Source organism: Hyperolius riggenbachi, unplaced genomic scaffold, assembly GCF_040937935.1.
Source record: "Hyperolius riggenbachi isolate aHypRig1 unplaced genomic scaffold, aHypRig1.pri scaffold_182, whole genome shotgun sequence".
Lineage (NCBI taxonomy): Eukaryota > Metazoa > Chordata > Amphibia > Anura > Hyperoliidae > Hyperolius > Hyperolius riggenbachi.
In genome coordinates this window covers 88315-110454 of record NW_027152393.1, presented here as the reverse complement: position 1 = coordinate 110454, position 22140 = coordinate 88315, and the positions used below count along the sequence as shown (strand labels likewise).

General features: G+C 46.8%; 1 protein-coding gene across 3 annotated transcripts in view; it reads right to left on the bottom strand.

Moving 5' to 3' along the window:
* The window catches only part of CD37 (CD37 molecule), a 169854-nt gene that overhangs the window by 114880 nt on the left and 32834 nt on the right, over window positions 1–22140 (bottom strand). Inside the window, exon 2 of one of the 3 annotated variants that reach the window (XM_068264850.1) lies at window positions 1757–1866. The exons of the other annotated variants lie outside the window; for them this stretch is intronic. The gene's annotated coding sequence lies outside the window, so the exon portion shown is untranslated. The remainder of the gene's footprint in view (window positions 1–1756; window positions 1867–22140) is intronic. 3 annotated transcript variants of the gene reach the window in all.

The window sequence follows — 22140 nt, the reverse complement described above, 5'->3', positions numbered from 1 at the left end:
GTATATTATGTTGTGGCTATTGTTCATCGCTGTTATCTTGCTCTTATACAAAATACAAAATGAATAAAGATAGACTTCCCAAAAAATATTCAAATAACCAACTCTAAAGTATTTCTTCTGGTTTCAGCATCAGAAACACTTCTTGTATCTATATATTCGTGTATATTTTCTGGTTTCAGCATCAGAAACACTTCTTGTATCTATATATTCGTGTATATTGGCATGTAACCCCTCCCTCCCAGTGGTGCTTAGCCTAGGCTTATTAGCTCCTGTGATAGGCAATTGACTTGCACTTTAATGCGCAATTGACTAGTGCTTTATACCTGTAGGTGGCACTTGCCCGCAGTTTCCCTGGCACTGACAAGCAGTTTTCTTTGACTCCCAAGGGGAAGACATAGTCAGTGCCGTAATGATGGTTGCAGCAGTGGCCAGCCAGCACCGAGCTTGAAGGGTGACATGGTCTCACTAAGAACAATAGAATCTACAATATTTTTCACATTTTTCTAGTTCTGTAGTAGAAGTGACTCAAATTGTCAGGGATAATTTGCATTATGAGCTAGCCTTTAAATATTAGACAGCAAAATACTACAAGTTCTATGAGTTTGCTAGAGTAACCCATAGATATAATGATTGACTAATGTGAAGTTGGTGGTGGTCTATTGTTTGTGGTAGCTCATAGACACCAATAATGATAGGGGGAATAACCCAATATGACAGTCAGCACAACTTTTCTGGGCAGATGACCCTTTTGCAAGTGTCTTACTGGGCACGTGTTTCCCCAAAGATGAGGATTTTAAGAATATGAGGGGAGTTTTAGGTGGTAAATGTATATTGCTGTGTTGGGAGGGGGGTGGATAGTTCATAGACATGGGTATTAACCTTTAGAGTAAATGTAACAATTGTTTGGGAGATTGTATCGATAATATATGTATATGTTATATACATAGCGTATATGTTATACGCTATGTTCTCAGGAAGGAGGACCAGCACCGCTCAAATGTATTAATGCTCTTTATTGAAAAATAAAAGGCAGCAGGACAGACTGCTGTTTCGGGATAAACCCTTCTTCAACTGCTCAATGCCATATGTACATGTGATCCCATACACCCTTAAATACCCCAGAGGCGGACCTGATGGAGACCTAGTAGTCTAATATGCAAAAAAAGCACAAAGGAAAATGCGCAGACTCACCGGGTTAATGCGGAGCGCCATGCTCCAAGTGTATCAAACAATCCACGTCTCACCAGCCGGAAGCAACCCCATCCTGACCCGCGGCCAATCCCCAAGTGTCAGGAAGCTGCGTCACTGATTACGTAACCGCGTCACATCCTCCGCATCAACCACTGTCACGCGGCGATGTGACGCGTAAACAACGCCGCAATGCGAGCGTGTAGGTGTGATAAGACGCCACCAAACCGCCGCAACAAGCTCATGCTGACGCCTCCGAACTGCCGCAACAAACGCGTACTAACACTTAAAAAACATCAAAAAGTGAAAAGGAAGGCCGCTGCATGATGTGCGCCAATAAAACGTCACGAAATGACGTTTAAACATCCTGGCGTGTAAGATATCAATCACCAAAAGCGGTAATACTACCGCTACCTGGCGCCTATTCGACGCTACAGTAACGTGTGAAAAGAATGTAAACATTAGATAAAACTGCTAGCATGTCTATAAATCTAAAGCGAGACTGCATGATCTACATATCTCGGAAAGGTGGGCTGTGCAACATGAAAGCATGTCTATGCCAACTCACCTGCCCAAGTCAAAAATTGGAGAATGACACTTATACGGGATCAGCCGCGGGGCGACGGCGAAGCCTCACCCGGCGAGAATCAAAGTCTGTTCCGTGGATTAAGGTGAACTCTGCAAAAAATATAATGAAAAATTTTTTTTTAAAAAAAAAGGGCAAAGAAAATGTATCCATCAGATCCCTCCCCAGGTAAACATTAAAAGTATACTCGAAAAAGAGACATATAAATATACAGAATAACAATATGTTACACTCCAGGTCCCTAGCCAACACTCTAAATACAACTCTAAATGCAAAAGCTAAGGTCATAATCTCTGTTCAACCCCCCACCGCCCAAAGTCCCCAACCTCCTAATCCAAAAAGCCTCTTTCTTGGAGAGGGCCTGTTCTCTACTACCTCCCCTCCACGTCACTGGTACCCCATCTATGGCAGTCACCCTTAACTGGGACACAGAATGCCTACATTTGTGAAAATGGTCAGCCACTGTCAACTCACAATTGGGGTTGCGTATATTAGATTTATGGGATGAAAATCTATCCTTCAATTTTTGTGTGGTCTTGCCAATGTATGCAAGGCCACAGGGGCATTTAAGCATATAGACAACAAACCTGGAGTCGCAGCTGAACCTACCTCTAATTTTAAACGGTGTCCCCAATGACGGATGGAAAAAAGTACTGCCCTTAATCACATGGCCACACATGTGGCAGGAGAGGCAAGGATACATGCCACTGCCCCTGTCATCATGTTGGACTCTCTTCCCCCTATTAATTTTATCTCTGATGGTAGGTGCCCTCTTAAAGGACATGAGGGGAGGATAACGGAACTCAGGAACCGATGGGAGACCATTTTTTAATATATGCCAATGTCTACGAATGGATCGTGTAATAGAATCACTGTATATGCTATATGTGGAAACGAAAGGAATACGGGTTGACTGGAACCTGGGTTTATTGCTAGTATGTGGCACAAATGTACTATCGGGATATCCACGGGCCCTAAACTTAGCTATCATCTCGTTTTTGCGTGTTTCCCTCTTTGTAGCATCGCTAACTATAGCAGAGACTCTAGAAAATTGACTGCGAGGTATACTGTCCCTAGTACTTCTGGGGTGGAAACTCCTATAGTGTAAGACCGAATTACGGTCAGTGCTTTTGACATATAGGTCTGTGGAGATACAACCATCCACCAAAGAAACCAGAGTGTCAAGAAAAGGGATACTTCTCACATCACTGTGCACAGTCAATTTAATGTACGGGCACAAAAGATGCAAATCAGCTACAAACTCCATAAGGGCCGAACGTGGCCCCCTCCAGATGCAAAAAATATCGTCAATAAATCTCCACCAGCACAAGGCGTGCTGGTGGAACAGGGAATGATTGTAAACAAAGGCCTCTTCGTAGAGAGACATATATAGATTAGCATAGGAGGGGGCCACATTCGACCCCATCGCCGTCCCACGTCTCTGCATATAAAATTTACCTGCAAAAGAGAAATAGTTGTATCTCAATACCACCTCCAACAACTGGATCATGAAGTGCCTCTGGTCATTGGTAACATCTAACCTAGTCATGATGAACCAGTCTATAGCCTCCACACCTCCATCATGTGGGATGGAGGTGTAGAGGCTCTCAACATCCATGGTAACAAGCAATAGGTCCTCACCGATGAAATCTATAGCATGAAGTTTCTCAAGAAACATAGAGGTGTCACGGATGTACGAAGGTACCGATTGAACAAGAGGCTGCAACAGGCCATCCAGGAAACGGGCAATGGGTACAAAAATAGAACCCACGCCAGACACAATGGGTCTACCTGGAGGCCTGTGCAGCCTCTTGTGGATCTTGGGTAAGATGTACATGGTGGGAGTGCTGGGAGACTCCTCCCGCAAGAATTTAAACAAAGCAGCATCAATTATGCCTTTATGCAATGCAGAATTTAATATTGCATCAATCTTATCGCGAATCATTAACACCGGATCGCAATCAATGCATTCATAGACATTTCCATCAGATAACTGCCGATAAATCTCCTCCTCATACATTATGGTGTCCATAACAACTACCGCTCCCCCTTTATCCGCTGGGCGGACCACTATGGACATGTTGTCATGCAGGGATCTTAAGGCTTCACGCTCACTGGAGGTGAGGTTGCAATGGACGCCCACCCTGCCACGAGTGAACCCATCCTCTAGAGTCCTAATATCCTCTTGGACACTGGAAATGAAGGAGTCAATCACTGGGTGGCTTGGGGGAATAAACTGGCTCTTATTCCGTAAGGTACTATCACGTAGCCTGAAACAACCCTCCAACGAGGTGGCCGTGGTCGGAAACTGTGGTAAGGTGGCAAAAAACTGTTTAAGCTTAATGAGGCGAAAAAAACGGTAAAGTTCCTGATCAACTTGAAAAAAATCAGGTGAGTTTGTAGGGCAAAAAGACAATCCCAATTGAAGAACCTTTTCTTCCTCTCGTGTTAACACATGGGAGCTGATGTTAACCACCAATGACTCTAATTGTGTCTTGGGCGTAGAATCCTCGGGCTCACTGTGCGGCCTTTCCTGGCCTCTGGGCCTGTACCTGCGCCCCCCTCTCCGGTGTCGTCCCCACGACCTACGCCGACGTTTGGGGACCCCTCTCTTGAGGTGATCACTGAAGCATCTGACACAGGATCGGAATCAGAATTGTTGATAGGTTTACGTGGTTTCTTGCCACGAGGTGGTTTGCCCCCTGGATTGGGTCTCCGTGGGCCTGATTGTCTCTGCCAGGAGTAAACATAGCCCGTAGCATAATCTGTGCAATCACGCAAGTATTTACTTTTTTTCTCAGTTTCCACAACTTTCGTAAAAGCGTCCATCTTGGTATTCAGAGAATCTAGGTAGGTGGCGAGTTGATCAGTAGTGAGCACTTCGCTAAGTCGTCTAATCAAAGATTCAATGGTAGTGTCCAAAGTAGCCAACTCACGATGAATCCTGACTATCGTGTGTAGCATCGCATCGAAAGATGCCTTGTTCCAAATCCGTTCCCAGACACTTGTATACTCAACATCCCGTGGAAACATGAGGGGAGCCACTTGAGATCTCATCGCTCTCGGAATCTTGCGTGCTCTGCAGTATTCACCCAAAGTGTGGGCATGCAGATCCAAATTGATCCTCCTCTTCTTGATGGTCTCCAACTCACGCTGTATTGTTTTAACGTCAGGTGTCTAAAGAAACGTTACATCCTTCCTTAGTAATGCTAAAATGTCACTTGCTTGTTGCTCGTTATAGCCAAAGACATCTGGAGTAGCCATATTGATTTCAAGTTCACAAACTTGAACGGGCCCGTGCTTGCTTCCTGAGGCACCAATATTCCAAGTTCCACAGAAGGGAAGCAGCACCGATATGCCAACAGTTGGAGCGTGCCTGGTCCAAATCACCCCAGTGCCTCCTGGGGAGTGCTCGGTATGTTCTCAGGAAGGAGGACCAGCACCGCTCAAATGTATTAATGCTCTTTATTGAAAAATAAAAGGCAGCAGGACAGACTGCTGTTTCGGGATAAACCCTTCTTCAACTGCTCAATGCCATATGTACATGTGATCCCATACACCCTTAAATACCCCAGAGGCGGACCTGATGGAGACCTAGTAGTCTAATATGCAAAAAAAGCACAAAGGAAAATGCGCAGACTCACCGGGTTAATGCGGAGCGCCATGCTCCAAGTGTATCAAACAATCCACGTCTCACCAGCCGGAAGCAACCCCATCCTGACCCGCGGCCAATCCCCAAGTGTCAGGAAGCTGCGTCACTGATTACGTAACCGCGTCACATCCTCCGCATCAACCACTGTCACGCGGCGATGTGACGCGATGTGACGCGTTTAAACGTCATTTCGTGACGTTTTATTGGCGCACATCATGCAGCGGCCTTCCTTTTCACTTTTTGATGTTTTTTAAGTGTTAGTACGCGTTTGTTGCGGCAGTTCGGAGGCGTCAGCATGAGCTTGTTGCGGCGGTTTGGTGGCGTCTTATCACACCTACACGCTCGCATTGCGGCGTTGTTTACGCGTCACATCGCCGCGTGACAGTGGTTGATGCGGAGGATGTGACGCGGTTACGTAATCAGTGACGCAGCTTCCTGACACTTGGGGATTGGCCGCGGGTCAGGATGGGGTTGCTTCCGGCTGGTGAGACGTGGATTGTTTGATACACTTGGAGCATGGCGCTCCGCATTAACCCGGTGAGTCTGCGCATTTTCCTTTGTGCTTTTTTTGCATATTAGACTACTAGGTCTCCATCAGGTCCGCCTCTGGGGTATTTAAGGGTGTATGGGATCACATGTACATATGGCATTGAGCAGTTGAAGAAGGGTTTATCCCGAAACAGCAGTCTGTCCTGCTGCCTTTTATTTTTCAATAAAGAGCATTAATACATTTGAGCGGTGCTGGTCCTCCTTCCTGAGAACATACCGAGCACTCCCCAGGAGGCACTGGGGTGATTTGGACCAGGCACGCTCCAACTGTTGGCATATCGGTGCTGCTTCCCTTCTGTGGAACTTGGAATATTGGTGCCTCAGGAAGCAAGCACGGGCCCGTTCAAGTTTGTGAACTTGAAATCAATATGGCTACTCCAGATGTCTTTGGCTATAACGAGCAACAAGCAAGTGACATTTTAGCATTACTAAGGAAGGATGTAACGTTTCTTCAGACACCTGACGTTAAAACAATACAGCGTGAGTTGGAGACCATCAAGAAGAGGAGGATCAATTTGGATCTGCATGCCCACACTTTGGGTGAATACTGCAGAGCACGCAAGATTCCGAGAGCGATGAGATCTCAAGTGGCTCCCCTCATGTTTCCACGGGATGTTGAGTATACAAGTGTCTGGGAACGGATTTGGAACAAGGCATCTTTCGATGCGATGCTACACACGATAGTCAGGATTCATCGTGAGTTGGCTACTTTGGACACTACCATTGAATCTTTGATTAGACGACTTAGCGAAGTGCTCACTACTGATCAACTCGCCACCTACCTAGATTCTCTGAATACCAAGATGGACGCTTTTACGAAAGTTGTGGAAACTGAGAAAAAAAGTAAATACTTGCGTGATTGCACAGATTATGCTACGGGCTATGTTTACTCCTGGCAGAGACAATCAGGCCCACGGAGACCCAATCCAGGGGGCAAACCACCTCGTGGCAAGAAACCACGTAAACCTATCAACAATTCTGATTCCGATCCTGTGTCAGATGCTTCAGTGATCACCTCAAGAGAGGGGTCCCCAAACGTCGGCGTAGGTCGTGGGGACGACACCGGAGAGGGGGGCGCAGGTACAGGCCCAGAGGCCAGGAAAGGCCGCACAGTGAGCCCGAGGATTCTACGCCCAAGACACAATTAGAGTCATTGGTGGTTAACATCAGCTCCCATGTGTTAACACGAGAGGAAGAAAAGGTTCTTCAATTGGGATTGTCTTTTTGCCCTACAAACTCACCTGATTTTTTTCAAGTTGATCAGGAACTTTACCGTTTTTTTCGCCTCATTAAGCTTAAACAGTTTTTTGCCACCTTACCACAGTTTCCGACCACGGCCACCTCGTTGGAGGGTTGTTTCAGGCTACGTGATAGTACCTTACGGAATAAGAGCCAGTTTATTCCCCCAAGCCACCCAGTGATTGACTCCTTCATTTCCAGTGTCCAAGAGGATATTAGGACTCTAGAGGATGGGTTCACTCGTGGCAGGGTGGGCGTCCATTGCAACCTCACCTCCAGTGAGCGTGAAGCCTTAAGATCCCTGCATGCAGTGTTCTCCCCAGGGCTAATTAAGTGGGCGGGCCGCCCGGCTGTTTTGAATTCCCGCCCACCTGCTCTCCTGCCTCACGTACTAGAAAAAAATGGTGGTGTAAAACTGCAGCCATGAGCGCTTCACTGCGTTCCAACAGCGGCCGTCTCAAACAATAGCGAAAGCCGCTGCTACACAGTGCAGGAGGCTTCTCTGCCTGTGTAACCTCCTCCGGGTACTGTGGTTGGCTGAGCGGGTTGTAAGGGGCGGGACCATGCTCTGCATACTGCGGGAGTGAGCCGAGTTCCTAGTCCCTCCCTCGTGGAGAGTGTCAGCCTGACAGCCTCAGCTTCTCCCTAGTACTGTTTCTACTCTGCTAGTCCGCCCCACTTTGCTGGCTGCCTGTGTCTGCAATGCATTCACATGTGCAGGCAGCTCAGCTAGTGGAGGCGGCTGTCCGATACACATCTAGTGTGATAGCGTAGTGCAGGCAGGCAGGCTACTGTTGTGTGGGGAGAGGGAGGCTCTCTGTGTGGAGAAAGCCTGAAGCTGCGGGCAGATTGTCTCTCACACCCAGCGAAACCAATGTGTTCCCTCTGTCCTGGGCTGGCTGCATGAATGTCAGCAGCCAGTCCCATCCTTTCCGAATCCACACAGCTCCGAGGCCGACTCAGAGCACAGATAACATCAGGCAGTGCACGGCATTGAGCTCTGCTGCCCCGCCCCCCTCTCCAGCTTCTCTTCAACACAAGCTGCTCTGATGCCGCTCTGATGCTGGGAGAACTGCACAGGAACTCTGATCATCCTTCCACTGGTATGAGATCTGTGTGTCCACTAATGAGCAGGAGCACTTTTTATCTGATAAATTTTAGTCTGCAGAGCTTTCAAGCTAGGGGACCTGGGAAAACAAACAAACAATGACTGCAGTCAGCTGCAATTTAGATAAGCTGACTTGCTGGAGATGGAGGATGGTGCTGAATGCTGTCTGTGTCAGAAGTGCTTATATACCTTACTTGATTTACAATTGTAAAAAGTTGGCATAGAGCAGTAAAAAGTACAAATTTGGCTCTGGTAGTTGGGCAAAGTCTGTTAAAAGTAGCCCACTGATCAAAAACCTAAATATGGAACACAGATCCTGTGTTGAAGGTGTGTGCAGGTGGCTTGAAAGGGCAGTGTGTGGGGAGTGATGCTTGCAGAGTTCGCATGTTCTTTCATATGGATGTTATTTTCCAGCGGTATTGCAGATAATTTAGTATGATACTGACTGACCCTGTACACTATCTGCAATACCCCTTGACCCCAGCAGCAAATAACATCCATGTGAAAAGCAAAAATCACCCCCCCCTTTATGAAGTGCAACAAACACAGTTGTAGGATACGTGAAATTAACCGACCTATTAAATGCAATAATCACCCCTAGTATGAAATGCAACTAGAACACCAATATTCAGTGTTATCATCAGGCTCTTTTAGAGGAGTGCTTCAGCCAGCCAATTTTGGTAAGCACCGGGTGTCATCGTTTCTCCTCATCCTGTGCGGTAAGCAGAGTTGCACCGGCCCTGAATTCCCCCGTCGCACTCCACCCGGCTACTTTTTCATGCCACCCGGCTGGAAAAAATTTCTGGGGAGAACACTGTGCATGACAACATGTCCATAGTGGTCCGCCCAGCGGATAAAGGGGGAGCGGTAGTTGTTATGGACACCATAATGTATGAGGAGGAGATTTATCGGCAGTTATCTGATGGAAATGTCTATGAATGCATTGATTGCGATCCGGTGTTAATGATTCGCGATAAGATTGATGCAATATTAAATTCTGCATTGCATAAAGGCATAATTGATGCTGCTTTGTTTAAATTCTTGCAGGAGGAGTCTCCCAGCACTCCCACCATGTACATCTTACCCAAGATCCACAAGAGGCTGCACAGGCCTCCAGGTAGACCCATTGTGTCTGGCGTGGGTTCTATTTTTGTACCCATTGCCCGTTTCCTGGATGGCCTGTTGCAGCCTCTTGTTCAATCGGTACCTTCGTACATCCGTGACACCTCTATGTTTCTTGAGAAACTTCATGCTATAGATTTCATCGGTGAGGACCTATTGCTTGTTACCATGGATGTTGAGAGCCTCTACACCTCCATCCCACATGATGGAGGTGTGGAGGCTATAGACTGGTTCATCATGACTAGGTTAGATGTTACCAATGACCAGAGGCACTTCATGATCCAGTTGTTGGAGGTGGTATTGAGATACAACTATTTCTCTTTTGCAGGTAAATTTTATATGCAGAGACGTGGGACGGCGATGGGGTCGAATGTGGCCCCCTCCTATGCTAATCTATATATGGCTCTCTACGAAGAGGCCTTTGTTTACAATCATTCCCTGTTCCACCAGCACGCCTTGTGCTGGTGGAGATTTATTGACGATATTTTTTGCATCTGGAGGGGGCCACGTTCGGCCCTTATGGAGTTTGTAGCTGATTTGCATCTTTTGTGCCCGTACATTAAGTTGACTGTGCACAGTGATGTGAGAAGTATCCCTTTTCTTGACACTCTGGTTTCTTTGGTGGATGGTTGTATCTCCACAGACCTATATGTCAAAAGCACTGACCGTAATTCGGTCTTACACTATAGGAGTTTCCACCCCAGAAGTACTAGGGACAGTATACCTCGCAGTCAATTTTCTAGAGTCTCTGCTATAGTTAGCGATGCTACAAAGAGGGAAACACGCAAAAACGAGATGATAGCTAAGTTTAGGGCCCGTGGATATCCCGATAGTACATTTGTGCCACATACTAGCAATAAACCCAGGTTCCAGTCAACCCGTATTCCTTTCGTTTCCACATATAGCATATACAGTGATTCTATTACACGATCCATTCGTAGACATTGGCATATATTAAAAAATGGTCTCCCATCGGTTCCTGAGTTCCGTTATCCTCCCCTCATGTCCTTTAAGAGGGCACCTACCATCAGAGATAAAATTAATAGGGGGAAGAGAGTCCAACATGATGACAGGGGCAGTGGCATGTATCCTTGCCTCTCCTGCCACATGTGTGGCCATGTGATTAAGGGCAGTACTTTTTTCCATCCGTCATTGGGGACACCGTTTAAAATTAGAGGTAGGTTCAGCTGCGACTCCAGGTTTGTTGTCTATATGCTTAAATGCCCCTGTGGCCTTGCATACATTGGCAAGACCACACAAAAATTGAAGGATAGATTTTCATCCCATAAATCTAATATACGCAACCCCAATTGTGAGTTGACAGTGGCTGACCATTTTCACAAATGTAGGCATTCTGTGTCCCAGTTAAGGGTGACTGCCATAGATGGGGTACCAGTGACGTGGAGGGGAGGTAGTAGAGAACAGGCCCTCTCCAAGAAAGAGGCTTTTTGGATTAGGAGGTTGGGGACTTTGGGCGGTGGGGGGTTGAACAGAGATTATGACCTTAGCTTTTGCATTTAGAGTTGTATTTAGAGTGTTGGCTAGGGACCTGGAGTGTAACATATTGTTATTCTGTATATTTATATGTCTCTTTTTCGAGTATACTTTTAATGTTTACCTGGGGAGGGATCTGATGGATACATTTTCTTTGCCCTTTTTTTTAAAAAAAAATTTTTTCATTATATTTTTTGCAGAGTTCACCTTAATCCACGGAACAGACTTTGATTCTCGCCGGGTGAGGCTTCGCCGTCGCCCCGCGGCTGATCCCGTATAAGTGTCATTCTCCAATTTTTGACTTGGGCAGGTGAGTTGGCATAGACATGCTTTCATGTTGCACAGCCCACCTTTCCGAGATATGTAGATCATGCAGTCTCGCTTTAGATTTATAGACATGCTAGCAGTTTTATCTAATGTTTACATTCTTTTCACACGTTACTGTAGCGTCGAATAGGCGCCAGGTAGCGGTAGTATTACCGCTTTTGGTGATTGATATCTTACACGCCAGGATGTTTAAACGTCATTTCGTGACGTTTTATTGGCGCACATCATGCAGCGGCCTTCCTTTTCACTTTTTGATGTTTTTTAAGTGTTAGTACGCGTTTGTTGCGGCAGTTCGGAGGCGTCAGCATGAGCTTGTTGCGGCGGTTTGGTGGCGTCTTATCACACCTACACGCTCGCATTGCGGCGTTGTTTACGCGTCACATCGCCGCGTGACAGTGGTTGATGCGGAGGATGTGACGCGGTTACGTAATCAGTGACGCAGCTTCCTGACACTTGGGGATTGGCCGCGGGTCAGGATGGGGTTGCTTCCGGCTGGTGAGACGTGGATTGTTTGATACACTTGGAGCATGGCGCTCCGCATTAACCCGGTGAGTCTGCGCATTTTCCTTTGTGCTTTTTTTGCATATTAGACTACTAGGTCTCCATCAGGTCCGCCTTTGGGGTATTTAAGGGTGTATGGGATCACATGTACATATGGCATTGAGCAGTTGAAGAAGGGTTTATCCCGAAACAGCAGTCTGTCCTGCTGCCTTTTATTTTTCAATAAAGAGCATTAATACATTTGAGCGGTGCTGGTCCTCCTTCCTGAGAACATACCGAGCACTCCCCAGGAGGCACTGGGGTGATTTGGACCAGGCACGCTCCAACTGTTGGCATATCGGTGCTGCTTCCCTTCTGTGGAACTATGTTATACGCTATAGCAGCATAGAGGGTGATATAGCGGCTGGGAACGCGGAGAATTACTCGCGTTCCCAGCCTGTCGGCGGCTGTCGCCGGTGGGAACAGGAGGATCGGAGCCAGGCTGCGAGGGCACCATACAGCTTCAGGGGGCTGAGGGATGCCCCAGGTGAGTAAAAATCATTTTTTTTATTTTGAATTAAGTATTCCTTTAAAGTGAACCTCCGGACTAAAAATCTACTCAGCAGAACTGAAAAGGCTTGGTGTTTTTTTAACAGTTTCACAGCATCAGAACTTTGTTTTTCTTACCAAAGCATCATTTTAAGCTGCATTTTTAGCTAAGCTCTACCCATCAAAGAAAACTGCCAGGGCTTTTTTTCCCTGATGCTGTGCAAAGCATGATAGGATTTCCTATGTTGTTATTCACGTTGCCTAGCAACTGGGAGGGGTGATCAGCACACAGGACAGTTGGAACTGTGTCTCACGCTCCCTGTCACCTCCTTTCAACCAAAAAGATGGCTGCCCTCATGAAATCAAACAAGATTATATTACCTATCTATGTTAATTAACATAACTAATGTAACTTAATGACAGTATGTTTGTTTAGGCTGAAATTCCTCTTTAAGGAGAATTTCTAGCAAATAAATTGATCATCTCTTGATAAAATCCTTCTAACATGTTAACCAGTTTTACCTGGGAGGAGGGAGTTGATGCTAACCAGTCACCGAATAATAAACTCAACTAATGGTTAAACGAATCAGCTGCTAGAAGCTACAATTTGCTAACCCCAACTTCTACCTCCTGGGTGGGGTCAATCAGTAATATTAGGAAAATATTTTACTTATTAATAGAGTATGGATACTGAGACTTCCATGTTTGTTTACTAGTGATGGCCATCTGAAGGAAGGACTTTTTTGAGAAGTGTCACATGCCAGAAAGGTAAAGACATTAACTTTTTTGGAACGTACGGAGAGGCCAATCAATGCGGGCATTTTTATTTATTATTGGCCTTTTTTATTTCAGCTAGACTTTGTAATCTATTGTGGCTTGTGTAACGTTCAACCTCAACGTATTGAAACAAAACAAAGGATCAATTCACTTCAGATTAATCAAAAGAGGAAAATCTATGATGCCTACATGCTTCTTCAAACTGACTGACAAGCTTTTACCAGATGGCCAGCAAATGCAAGGGGCCATTACCAAATATAAATATTATAACAGCTAACTGGAAATCGATACTGCCACATAATAGTTTATTACCCAATTACCAATACAATAAAGAAGCCCCCTTCACATTATGACAGCTGAGCAGTACGAGGGCTCCTCACAGATCCACACAAGGATCCAGCTAACACATTCCATTGTGTTTGCCTCATGAAATATTTAAATGCATCCATCTGCAATCTATTATTGATGGACTCAGAAGATAAACTGCTGTACCGGACTCTTTTTCTAGTAAAAGAAAAAACTGCTCCCCCTCCCAGTAACGTGATAAGCCAGTCCAGTGGAAATGCACAACTTATGTTCTGTCAGAAGTGTTGGCTCTGCCATAATGCTTTCGCTGTCCAGAAAAAGGGAGTGAAGAGTTCACTTCACGCTTAGCTTTGTTTCATGGAGTGCTTGATTAGAGTCATTGCTCGTTGAATTCATTTTTTTTTTAAAGCAGGATTGTCACCATAAAAATAAAATTTCAACAGCAACTGTCCTGAGTGTATTAAGTGATATAGATGCTAATCCTGCATTCAAAACTTTTTCTGCTGTTATGGTTTGGAGTTATCACATACCTTAGGAGCACTGGCCCTTTAATAGCCATTGTCAAACAGCTGCATGCTGGAGGTTAATTTTATCTATAATATATTCCTCCTCTTCCATTTATTTCCCTGCCTAGCTGGCTAGCTGAAACATGGTCCTCTGCTCACTTGTGTTTACAAGCAAGGCTGAGGTGACTCAGCGATTGGAGGAGAAAAGAAAAAAAAAGTTAAAGGAGAACTGAAGTAAGAGCCTCTTACTAAGAGGTATACGGAGGCTGCCATATTTATTTCCTTTTAATCAATACCAGTTGCCTGGCAGCCCTGCTGGTCTATTTCTTTGCAGTAGTATCTGAATATCACCAGAAGCAAGCATGCAGCTAGTCTTGTCAGATCTGACTTTAAAGTCTGAAACAACTGATCTGCTGCATGCTTGTTCAGGGGCTATGGCTAATAGTATTAGAGGCAGAGGATCAGCAGGGCTGCCAGGCTTTAACATCCTGAGTTTACAAATTAGCTGCTCTGTCGAGGCAGCCAGCTGACACAACTGAGAGATCAAATTACAGTTGTGATTAATCACAGGTGAGGTGGAATTAGACAAGCTAATCTCTCTACATACAGGGTGAATTTCTTTGTTTTCCTTCTGTCCTGTGCAAGAGTTCAGGTCCACTTGCCCCTCCCTTCCCAAAATTGGCCCCAGCTTTTTGTGGGGACATTCGATTGTGAGCCCCTTTGAGAGACAGTCATGCAAACTCATTGATGTTTGCTATAAAGTTATACAGAAAATGTGTTCGTTTTGATGATGAAATATAATATTCACTGTTACCAACCCAAACATGGCCATTTCTTAAAGGATACCCGAGGTGACATATGACATGATGTGATAGACATGGGTATGTATAGTGCCTAACACACAAATAACTATGCTGTGCTCCTTTTTTTCTTTCTCTGCCTGAAAGAGTTAAATATCAGGTATGTAAGTGGCTGACTCAGTCCTGTCTCAGATAGGAAGTGACTACAGTGTGACCTTCACTGATAAGAAATTCCAACTGTAAAACAATTTCCTAGCAGAAAATGGCTTCTGAGAGCAGGAAAGAGATAAAAAGGTTCAACAGTTCATACATTTTAGCTCTGGCATAATTCACTGAATGTGTCATTAAGCAAAAACAATAAAAAAAAAAACAGTTAAAACTTAAAAAGTAGATTTAAACATAAAATAAACCTGGAATAACTTAAAAAGTAATTTTTAGGAGAAGAAGGAGGATAGATACAATTGTTTATTTCATTAGTTTATTTTCGCCTCGGGTGTCGGTTATCCACTTAACCACTTTCCCCTCCACTACAGTATATCTACGTCAGCTGTGGCATCCTCCAAGCCACAGCGACGTAGATATACTGACCTGGCTGCAGCCCTGCTGTGCACGGTCGGGTGCTCTTTAGAGTGCACCCTCCGGCACTGTCAGCTGCAATACTAATTGGTGGAAGGGAACATGTTCCCTTTTGGCCAATTAGTCCACCCCCCTCCCATGAACGACCGCTGCAGTAGTGAACTGCAGCGATCCTTCATCTGTCCCCCTCGGCGCACATATAGTTAATAAAAAGGCACAAGCAAGCAGCCACACTCACCTACCTCGTTCCTGCGACTGTCCTGAAGGCTGATCCTCCGATCCCCGCTCTGCAGTCAGCCGCATATTGCCGGAAACCCGGGTCCCGGCTTGATGACGTCATCAAGCCGGGACCCGGGTTACCGGCAATATGCGGCTGACTGCAGAGCGGGGATCGGAGGATCAGCCTTCAGGACAGTCGCAGGAACGAGGTAGGTGAGTGTGGCTGCTTGCTTGTGCCTTTTTATTAACTATATGTGCCTGGAGGGGGCTGCCTGATGGGGGGGGGGGGGGACACACCTGACTATAGTTTCTTGGGGGGAGGGGAGGGGGATTACCTAAAGGGGGATTTACATGTTTACTGGGGGGCATCTGAGGAACCAAGGGGAGGGGGGGTTTACAAATTTTGCACATCTGGGCACCTGGGGGGGCCCATAACTTATTACTGGGGGCACGTTTGGCTATAATGGGGGGCAGCGCTAATCCTGGGGGTACATCTGGCCATAATGGGGGTTATCCTGATCTGGGGACACATCTGGCTATAAAGAGGGGCACTATTCCTGGGGGTGCATCTGTCAATCTATTCTGGGGGTGGCAAACACGGGACACATCTGGCTATGCTGGGGGGGCTAATATTGGGGACACATCTGGCTATACTGGAGGGGGTGGGGTGATACTGGGGACACATCTGGATATCTATACTGGGACGACTTTAACTGGTGGCACAGTTTTTATGTCAATCGCACTTTTTATTTTTAAACAGAAATTGGTCAAAATTTAGAAATAGTGAAATTTTTTTATTTTCCCCCCTTTTTCCCATTAACATGCATAGAGAGGAACATTTTACTTGGGACCAAATACCCCCCAATGAAAGCTTAGTTTGTCTTGAAAAAAAAGATATATAGATCATTTATGTGGCACGAGTACAGATTAAGTTATTGGTGATTAAACAGGGACACCGCTAAAGCGTCAAAACTGCTCTGGTCAATAAGGGGAAAACAAGGTCTGGATGCGAAGTGGTTAAGGACCAGGGGGTTTTCTAATGATCGGTGCTGCGTGGGCTCTACAGCCCGCAGCACCGATCAGGAATGTGGCCAGGCGATCAGACTTCCCCCCTTTTTTTCCCACTAGGGGATGTCCTGCTGGGGGGGTCTGATCGCCGCCGGCTATTACGGAGTGGCGGGGGGGGGTGTTCCTCAAAGCCCCCCTCCGCAGCCATTTCCGCCCTCCCTCTCTTTACCTCCGTCTGCCTCTTCATCTGTAATGCGCAGCATCATATGCCGGCAGGATCATATGCCGGCGATCCCCGGCCAATCAGAGGCCGGGGATCGCCGATCTACGTCACGGCGCTGCTGCGCAGCAGCGCCGTGTGATGTAAACAGCGGGGATTTCTTCCCCGCGTATTTACATTTCGCTGGCGAGCCGCGATCGGCGGCTCTCCGGCTGTTCACGGAGACAGCCTCCGTGAACTGGCATGGAAATGCTATACCACTAACGACCCGCCGACGCCTATCGGCGTTAGGCGGTCGTTAAGTGGTTAACCGCTTGGGCTAGATGCCAATTAGAAGCTAGTAGCATAACACACCTTATTCTAGCAATGCACGCATTACCTTGGCAACGTGGTTTGGCTAATTGCGCATCACATGTTACCTAACTGGTGAAAGTACTGGCAATTTTAACTCACTTTTGTGAATATGCCCCCAAAATGGCTATTGTAGTGCTGACATGTATTAAGAATTTTTACTTCTAAAACTGAGTTATACCTAATGTAATTTTAGCAGCAAGAGAACTACTGCAGTTCCCGTTTACCCAAAATTAAGACATCCCCCAAAAGTAAGCCCTACCAGGAACTTCGGTCATGCTTGAAATATAACCCCTACCCCAAAAGTAATCCCTAGCAACTGCATTGAAATCTGCAACCACACGCTTAATCTCATCCTGCATTGCCTGTGTATGTCTGATAATTTCCATCTTTTGTATTTGATCACTTTTGCTTTCTTGATCTTCCTCTGTAATAGTGTAAGCACCTGAGTAACATTACAGACATTATTGTAATTACTATTGAATTCTGGCATTGTTTGTTCACACTTTACTTTCTGGTGGCTGGCCTGCAATTTCCATCAAAGCCTGTATCACATACAGATCTGTTTGAACTTGCAGGAGACAAGCCCACCTCTATTAATTAGCATATTGTCTGCCAGCTGACCAGGCCTTCCTGATTAGCTCTGTGTATCTGAGAGCTCATTCTTTTGTCGGTTCGCCGACAAATAGGTTCGCTTTCTAAGGGCAGCTTTCAAAGGGCGAAAAAATGAATTTACCAGAATTCACCAGTAATTCAGCAGAAATAAGCACCACATTAAGGTAACATTATCTTTGTTGTGATTTACTTGTATTGCTGAACACTATTGCTATCTAACTAGATCATCTCTGCCTTTGAATCTGAACTGCACAGCCCACAAGCCACTCCATCAAATAAAAACAAACATGCATGATTGCAGGACCTCACCAGGGCTGCCCCTACTCTCTGGAACTCACTCCCTCCAGCCACCAGACTTGCCCCCACCTTTAATACCTTCACACAAGCTCTCAAGACTCACTCTTTCATGCTCGCATACCCCCCTACACCAGCACCATAATATGTTCTGTTAGACACCCTCTCAACAGATGCACCTATTGTCTCCACCCCCACCCTTTAGATTGTAAGCCTCTGGCAGGGCCCTCCTCCCTAGTGTTTCCAGCTTGATTATGCAATCTTACTGACAACCACCCCTTTTGTGGACTAGAACAATCTCTATTTTGACCTATGACACTGTATTATCAAATCATTTGCATGATCTTGTTTTGTTGTGAGTTTCCTGTATGTTCTACCTCGTATGTTACCCCTTTTATCTATTGTGCAGCGCTGCGTAATATGTTGGCGCTATATAAATACAATAAATAAATAATAATAATAATAATAGCAGCAGTAAAGAGAAAAAGTATGGCAATTTGTGTTATTACTGGAGCCCATGGTCTCGCGGGCAAGACGATGGCTCTGTCATTGAAAGAATCACTGCACTTGCTGCTACTCAGCGAGTGCCGTGATTGGCCCAATAACGGAGCCATTTTCCCACCTGTGAGACCATCGGCTCCAGTAGAAATACAGGCTGCTGTACTTCTTCCCCATAGGCTGAAGCTCAGGGACACAGCGGCATAGAGCTGGGGAAAAGAAGAGCATGCATGGGGACATTGGAGGACAGCGTGGCATGGAGCTGGGGGTAAGAGGAGGATGCAGGGGGACATCGGAGGGAAGCGGAGGACACAGAGAACATAGGGGGACACAGGAGGGCAGGGGATAGAGGAGGACACAGGGACAGAGGAGGACAGGGGATAGAGGCGGACACTACAGGTAAAAGGGGGACACAAGAGGAGGATCCAGCAGAGAAAGAGGTGTCACAGTGGGGAAGGCAGGAGGCACACAGCACAGGAACTTGTGTGTTCATAGAAATATAAGACATCCCCTGAAAATAAGCCCTAGCACATCTTGTAGTGCAAAAAACAATATAAGACACAGTCTTATTTTCAGGGAAACGCGGTATGTGGTATTAGTATAGTTCAGTTTCTCTGCCAGCGGTGTAAAGATCTGTTTGGTTCACGTTGTTTCATACAAAAAATAGCAATGCAGCTTTACCCAACTGTCTGTGAGTGATGTATTGTGTTCCACCACTTCCTGGAAACAAGTGTCACAGAACACGGCCAGCTCACTCACAATGCTAATAAAGAAGAGAGATGGTGATCCAACATGCTGAACACGTAACCAAGACAATTTTGGCTATTTTAAGGAGCAACGTGACTCCCCACACGACGCCTCCGGGCTTGGAAAGGGCCTCTTTGGGCAACAAAGACGGCTGTTAACACTGAAGCTTGCTCACAGAGCACTGCTGAGTGTGACAGAAAGGTCTTTATCTCACTTTGTCCCCATGTGTCTGGCATCCTCAGTGGTGAAAAGGGGAAATTGCGAATGAGTAATAATATCCCATCAGGCAATATGACATCAGATCCAGTAGTATGTAACAGTCACTCACATGGTGCAATATTTATAATTTATCAAAGATGAACCATGGGAACGTACAGAATTGAAAAACACTGTATGCAAACCGCCAGACCTGCCACAAGATATGTGCAAAACAGTCCTGTGATTCATAACAATCCAGTCACACAGCACATGAAAGGCAATGTACAACTGGACTGATCACCACAAAAATGCCCTGATTACATCACTAATAAGAACTACTTCATTATAAAAAATGGTGATACAATGAACAGCAGTTCCTCTGAAGAGTTCAGCTACCACACAACAGGTGGACAGGATCTAACAGGAAGAGGAGTGGACTAGATGACTCTCACAAGAGGGAAGTGGAATTTGGTGGACAGAAAAGTGGACTGATGGGCTCTCACAAGGGTGGGGTGGGGGACAGGCTCACACAACAGGGAGTGGGGTGTGGAGAGGAAGGGACAGGCAGGTTCACACAAGAGGGGAGTGGGAAGTGGCGGAAAGAGGAGAGAAGTGAGGTGTGGTGGGGAGAAGAGGGGGTTGGCAGGCTCACACAAGAGGAGAGTGAGGTGTGGTGGGGAGAGGAGAAAAGGGGGCTGGCAGTCTCACACAAGAGGAGAGTAGGGTGTGGTGGGGAGAGGAGGGGAAAGGCAGGCTCACACAAGAGGAGAGTGGGGTGTGGTGGGATGAGGAGGGGGCTGGCAGGCTCACACAAGAGGAGAGTGGGGTGTGGTGGGGAGGGGAAAGGCAGGCTCACACAAGAGGAGAGTGGGGTGTGGTGGGGAGAGGAAGGGACAGTCAGGCTCACACAAGAGGAGAGTGAGGTGTGGTGGGGAGAGGAGGGGAGGGGACAGTCAGGCTCACACAAGAGGAGAGTGGGGTGTGGTGGGGAGAGGAGGGGAAGTGCAGGCTCACACAAGAGGAGAGTGAGGTGTGGTGGGGAAAGGAGGGGGCTGGCAGGCTCACACAGGATGAGAGTGAGGTGTGGTGGGGAGAGGAGGGGGCTGGCAGGCTCACACAAGAGGAGAGTGAGGTGTGGTGGGGAGAGGAGGGGAAATGCAGGCTCACACAAGAGGAGAGTGAGGTGTGGTGAGGAGAGGAGGGGGCTGGCAGGCTCACACAAGAGGAGAGTGGGGTGTGGTGGGGAGAGGAGGGGAAATGCAGGCTCACACAAGAGGAGAGTGAGGTGTGGTGGGGAGAGGAGGGGGCTGGCAGGCTCACACAGGATGAGAGTGAGGTGTGGTGGGGAGAGGAGGGGAAATGCAGGCTCACACAAGAGGAGAGTGAGGTGTGGTGGGGAGAGGAGGGGGCTGGCAGGCTCACACAAGAGGAGAGTGAGGTGTGGTGGGGAGAGGAGGGGGCTGGCAGGCTCACACAAGAGGAGAGTGAGGTGTGGTGGGGAGAGGAGGGGAAATGCAGGCTCACACAAGAGGAGAGTGAGGTGTGGTGGGGAGAGGAGGGGGCTGGCAGGCTCACACAAGAGGAGAGTGAGGTGTGGTGGGGAGAGGAGGGGGCTGGCAGGCTCACACAAGAGGAGAGTAAGGTGTGGTGGGGAGAGGAGGGGAAATGCAGGCTCACACAAGAGGAGAGTGAGGTGTGGTGGGGAGAGGAGGGGAAAGGCAGGCTCACACAAGAGGAAAGTGAGGTGTGGTGTGGAAGAGGAGGGGATTGGAAGACTCACACAGGAGGGAAATGGAGTGTGGTGGGGAAAGGAGGGGTCTTGAAAGGCTCACATAGGAGGGAAATGGGGTGTGGTGGGAAGAAGAGGGAACTGACAGGCTCATACAAGAGGGCAATGGGGTATAGTGGGCAGAGGAGGGGATAGGAATGCTCACACAGGAGGGGAATGGGGTATAGTAGTGGGGAGGAGGGGATTGGAAGGCTTACACGGGAGGGAAATGGGGTGTGGTGGGGAGAGGAAAGGATTGGAAGACTCTCACAAGAGGGGAGTGGGGTGTGGAGAGGAGAGGACTGGCTGGCTCACAAAGGAGGAGAGTGGGATGTGGTGGGAAGAGGAGAGGACGGGCAGGCACAAGACGATAATGGGGTGTGGTGGGGCAAGGAATGGATTAAACTGCCAGGCTTATAAAAAGGTAAGTGGGACTCAACGGGGAAATAGAGGTGCAGAATAACTGCAGTGTGTTTGAGCTGAGAGCCGCCCTGTATTCATTTGCCTTATACTCTCTCCCCTGACTCTGTTTTAACGAAAAGTCAGGGTTTTTTAAACTTTAATAAATTACTCTTTCTTGCAGTGAAAAAAACGCCTTTTCTACTTTCTATGGTGTAAAAACAGTATTTCTGTTAAGGCTAAAACTAAATAAAAAAAAGCATAGAGCATACACATTAACGTTTTGCCACCTCATCAGCATTCCTGGACAGACTTGATGTAACACCTTCCAAGCAGCTCTTGTGGCACATTTACCTTGGAACATGACAGGGAGCTCTGCTGAGACCCATCTTGGAGCCATTATTTCTTTTTACCAGACAACTGTTGAGCAAGACTCACTTGTGGCCTATAAATCTTCAGCTTCAAACAAATGAAAACTCTCACAGTGAATAGTGCAATTACAGCTTCTCAGGAAGAGTCTCTTCCACTTCCTCTACCATGAAATGTGACCAAATGTAGCCGCCT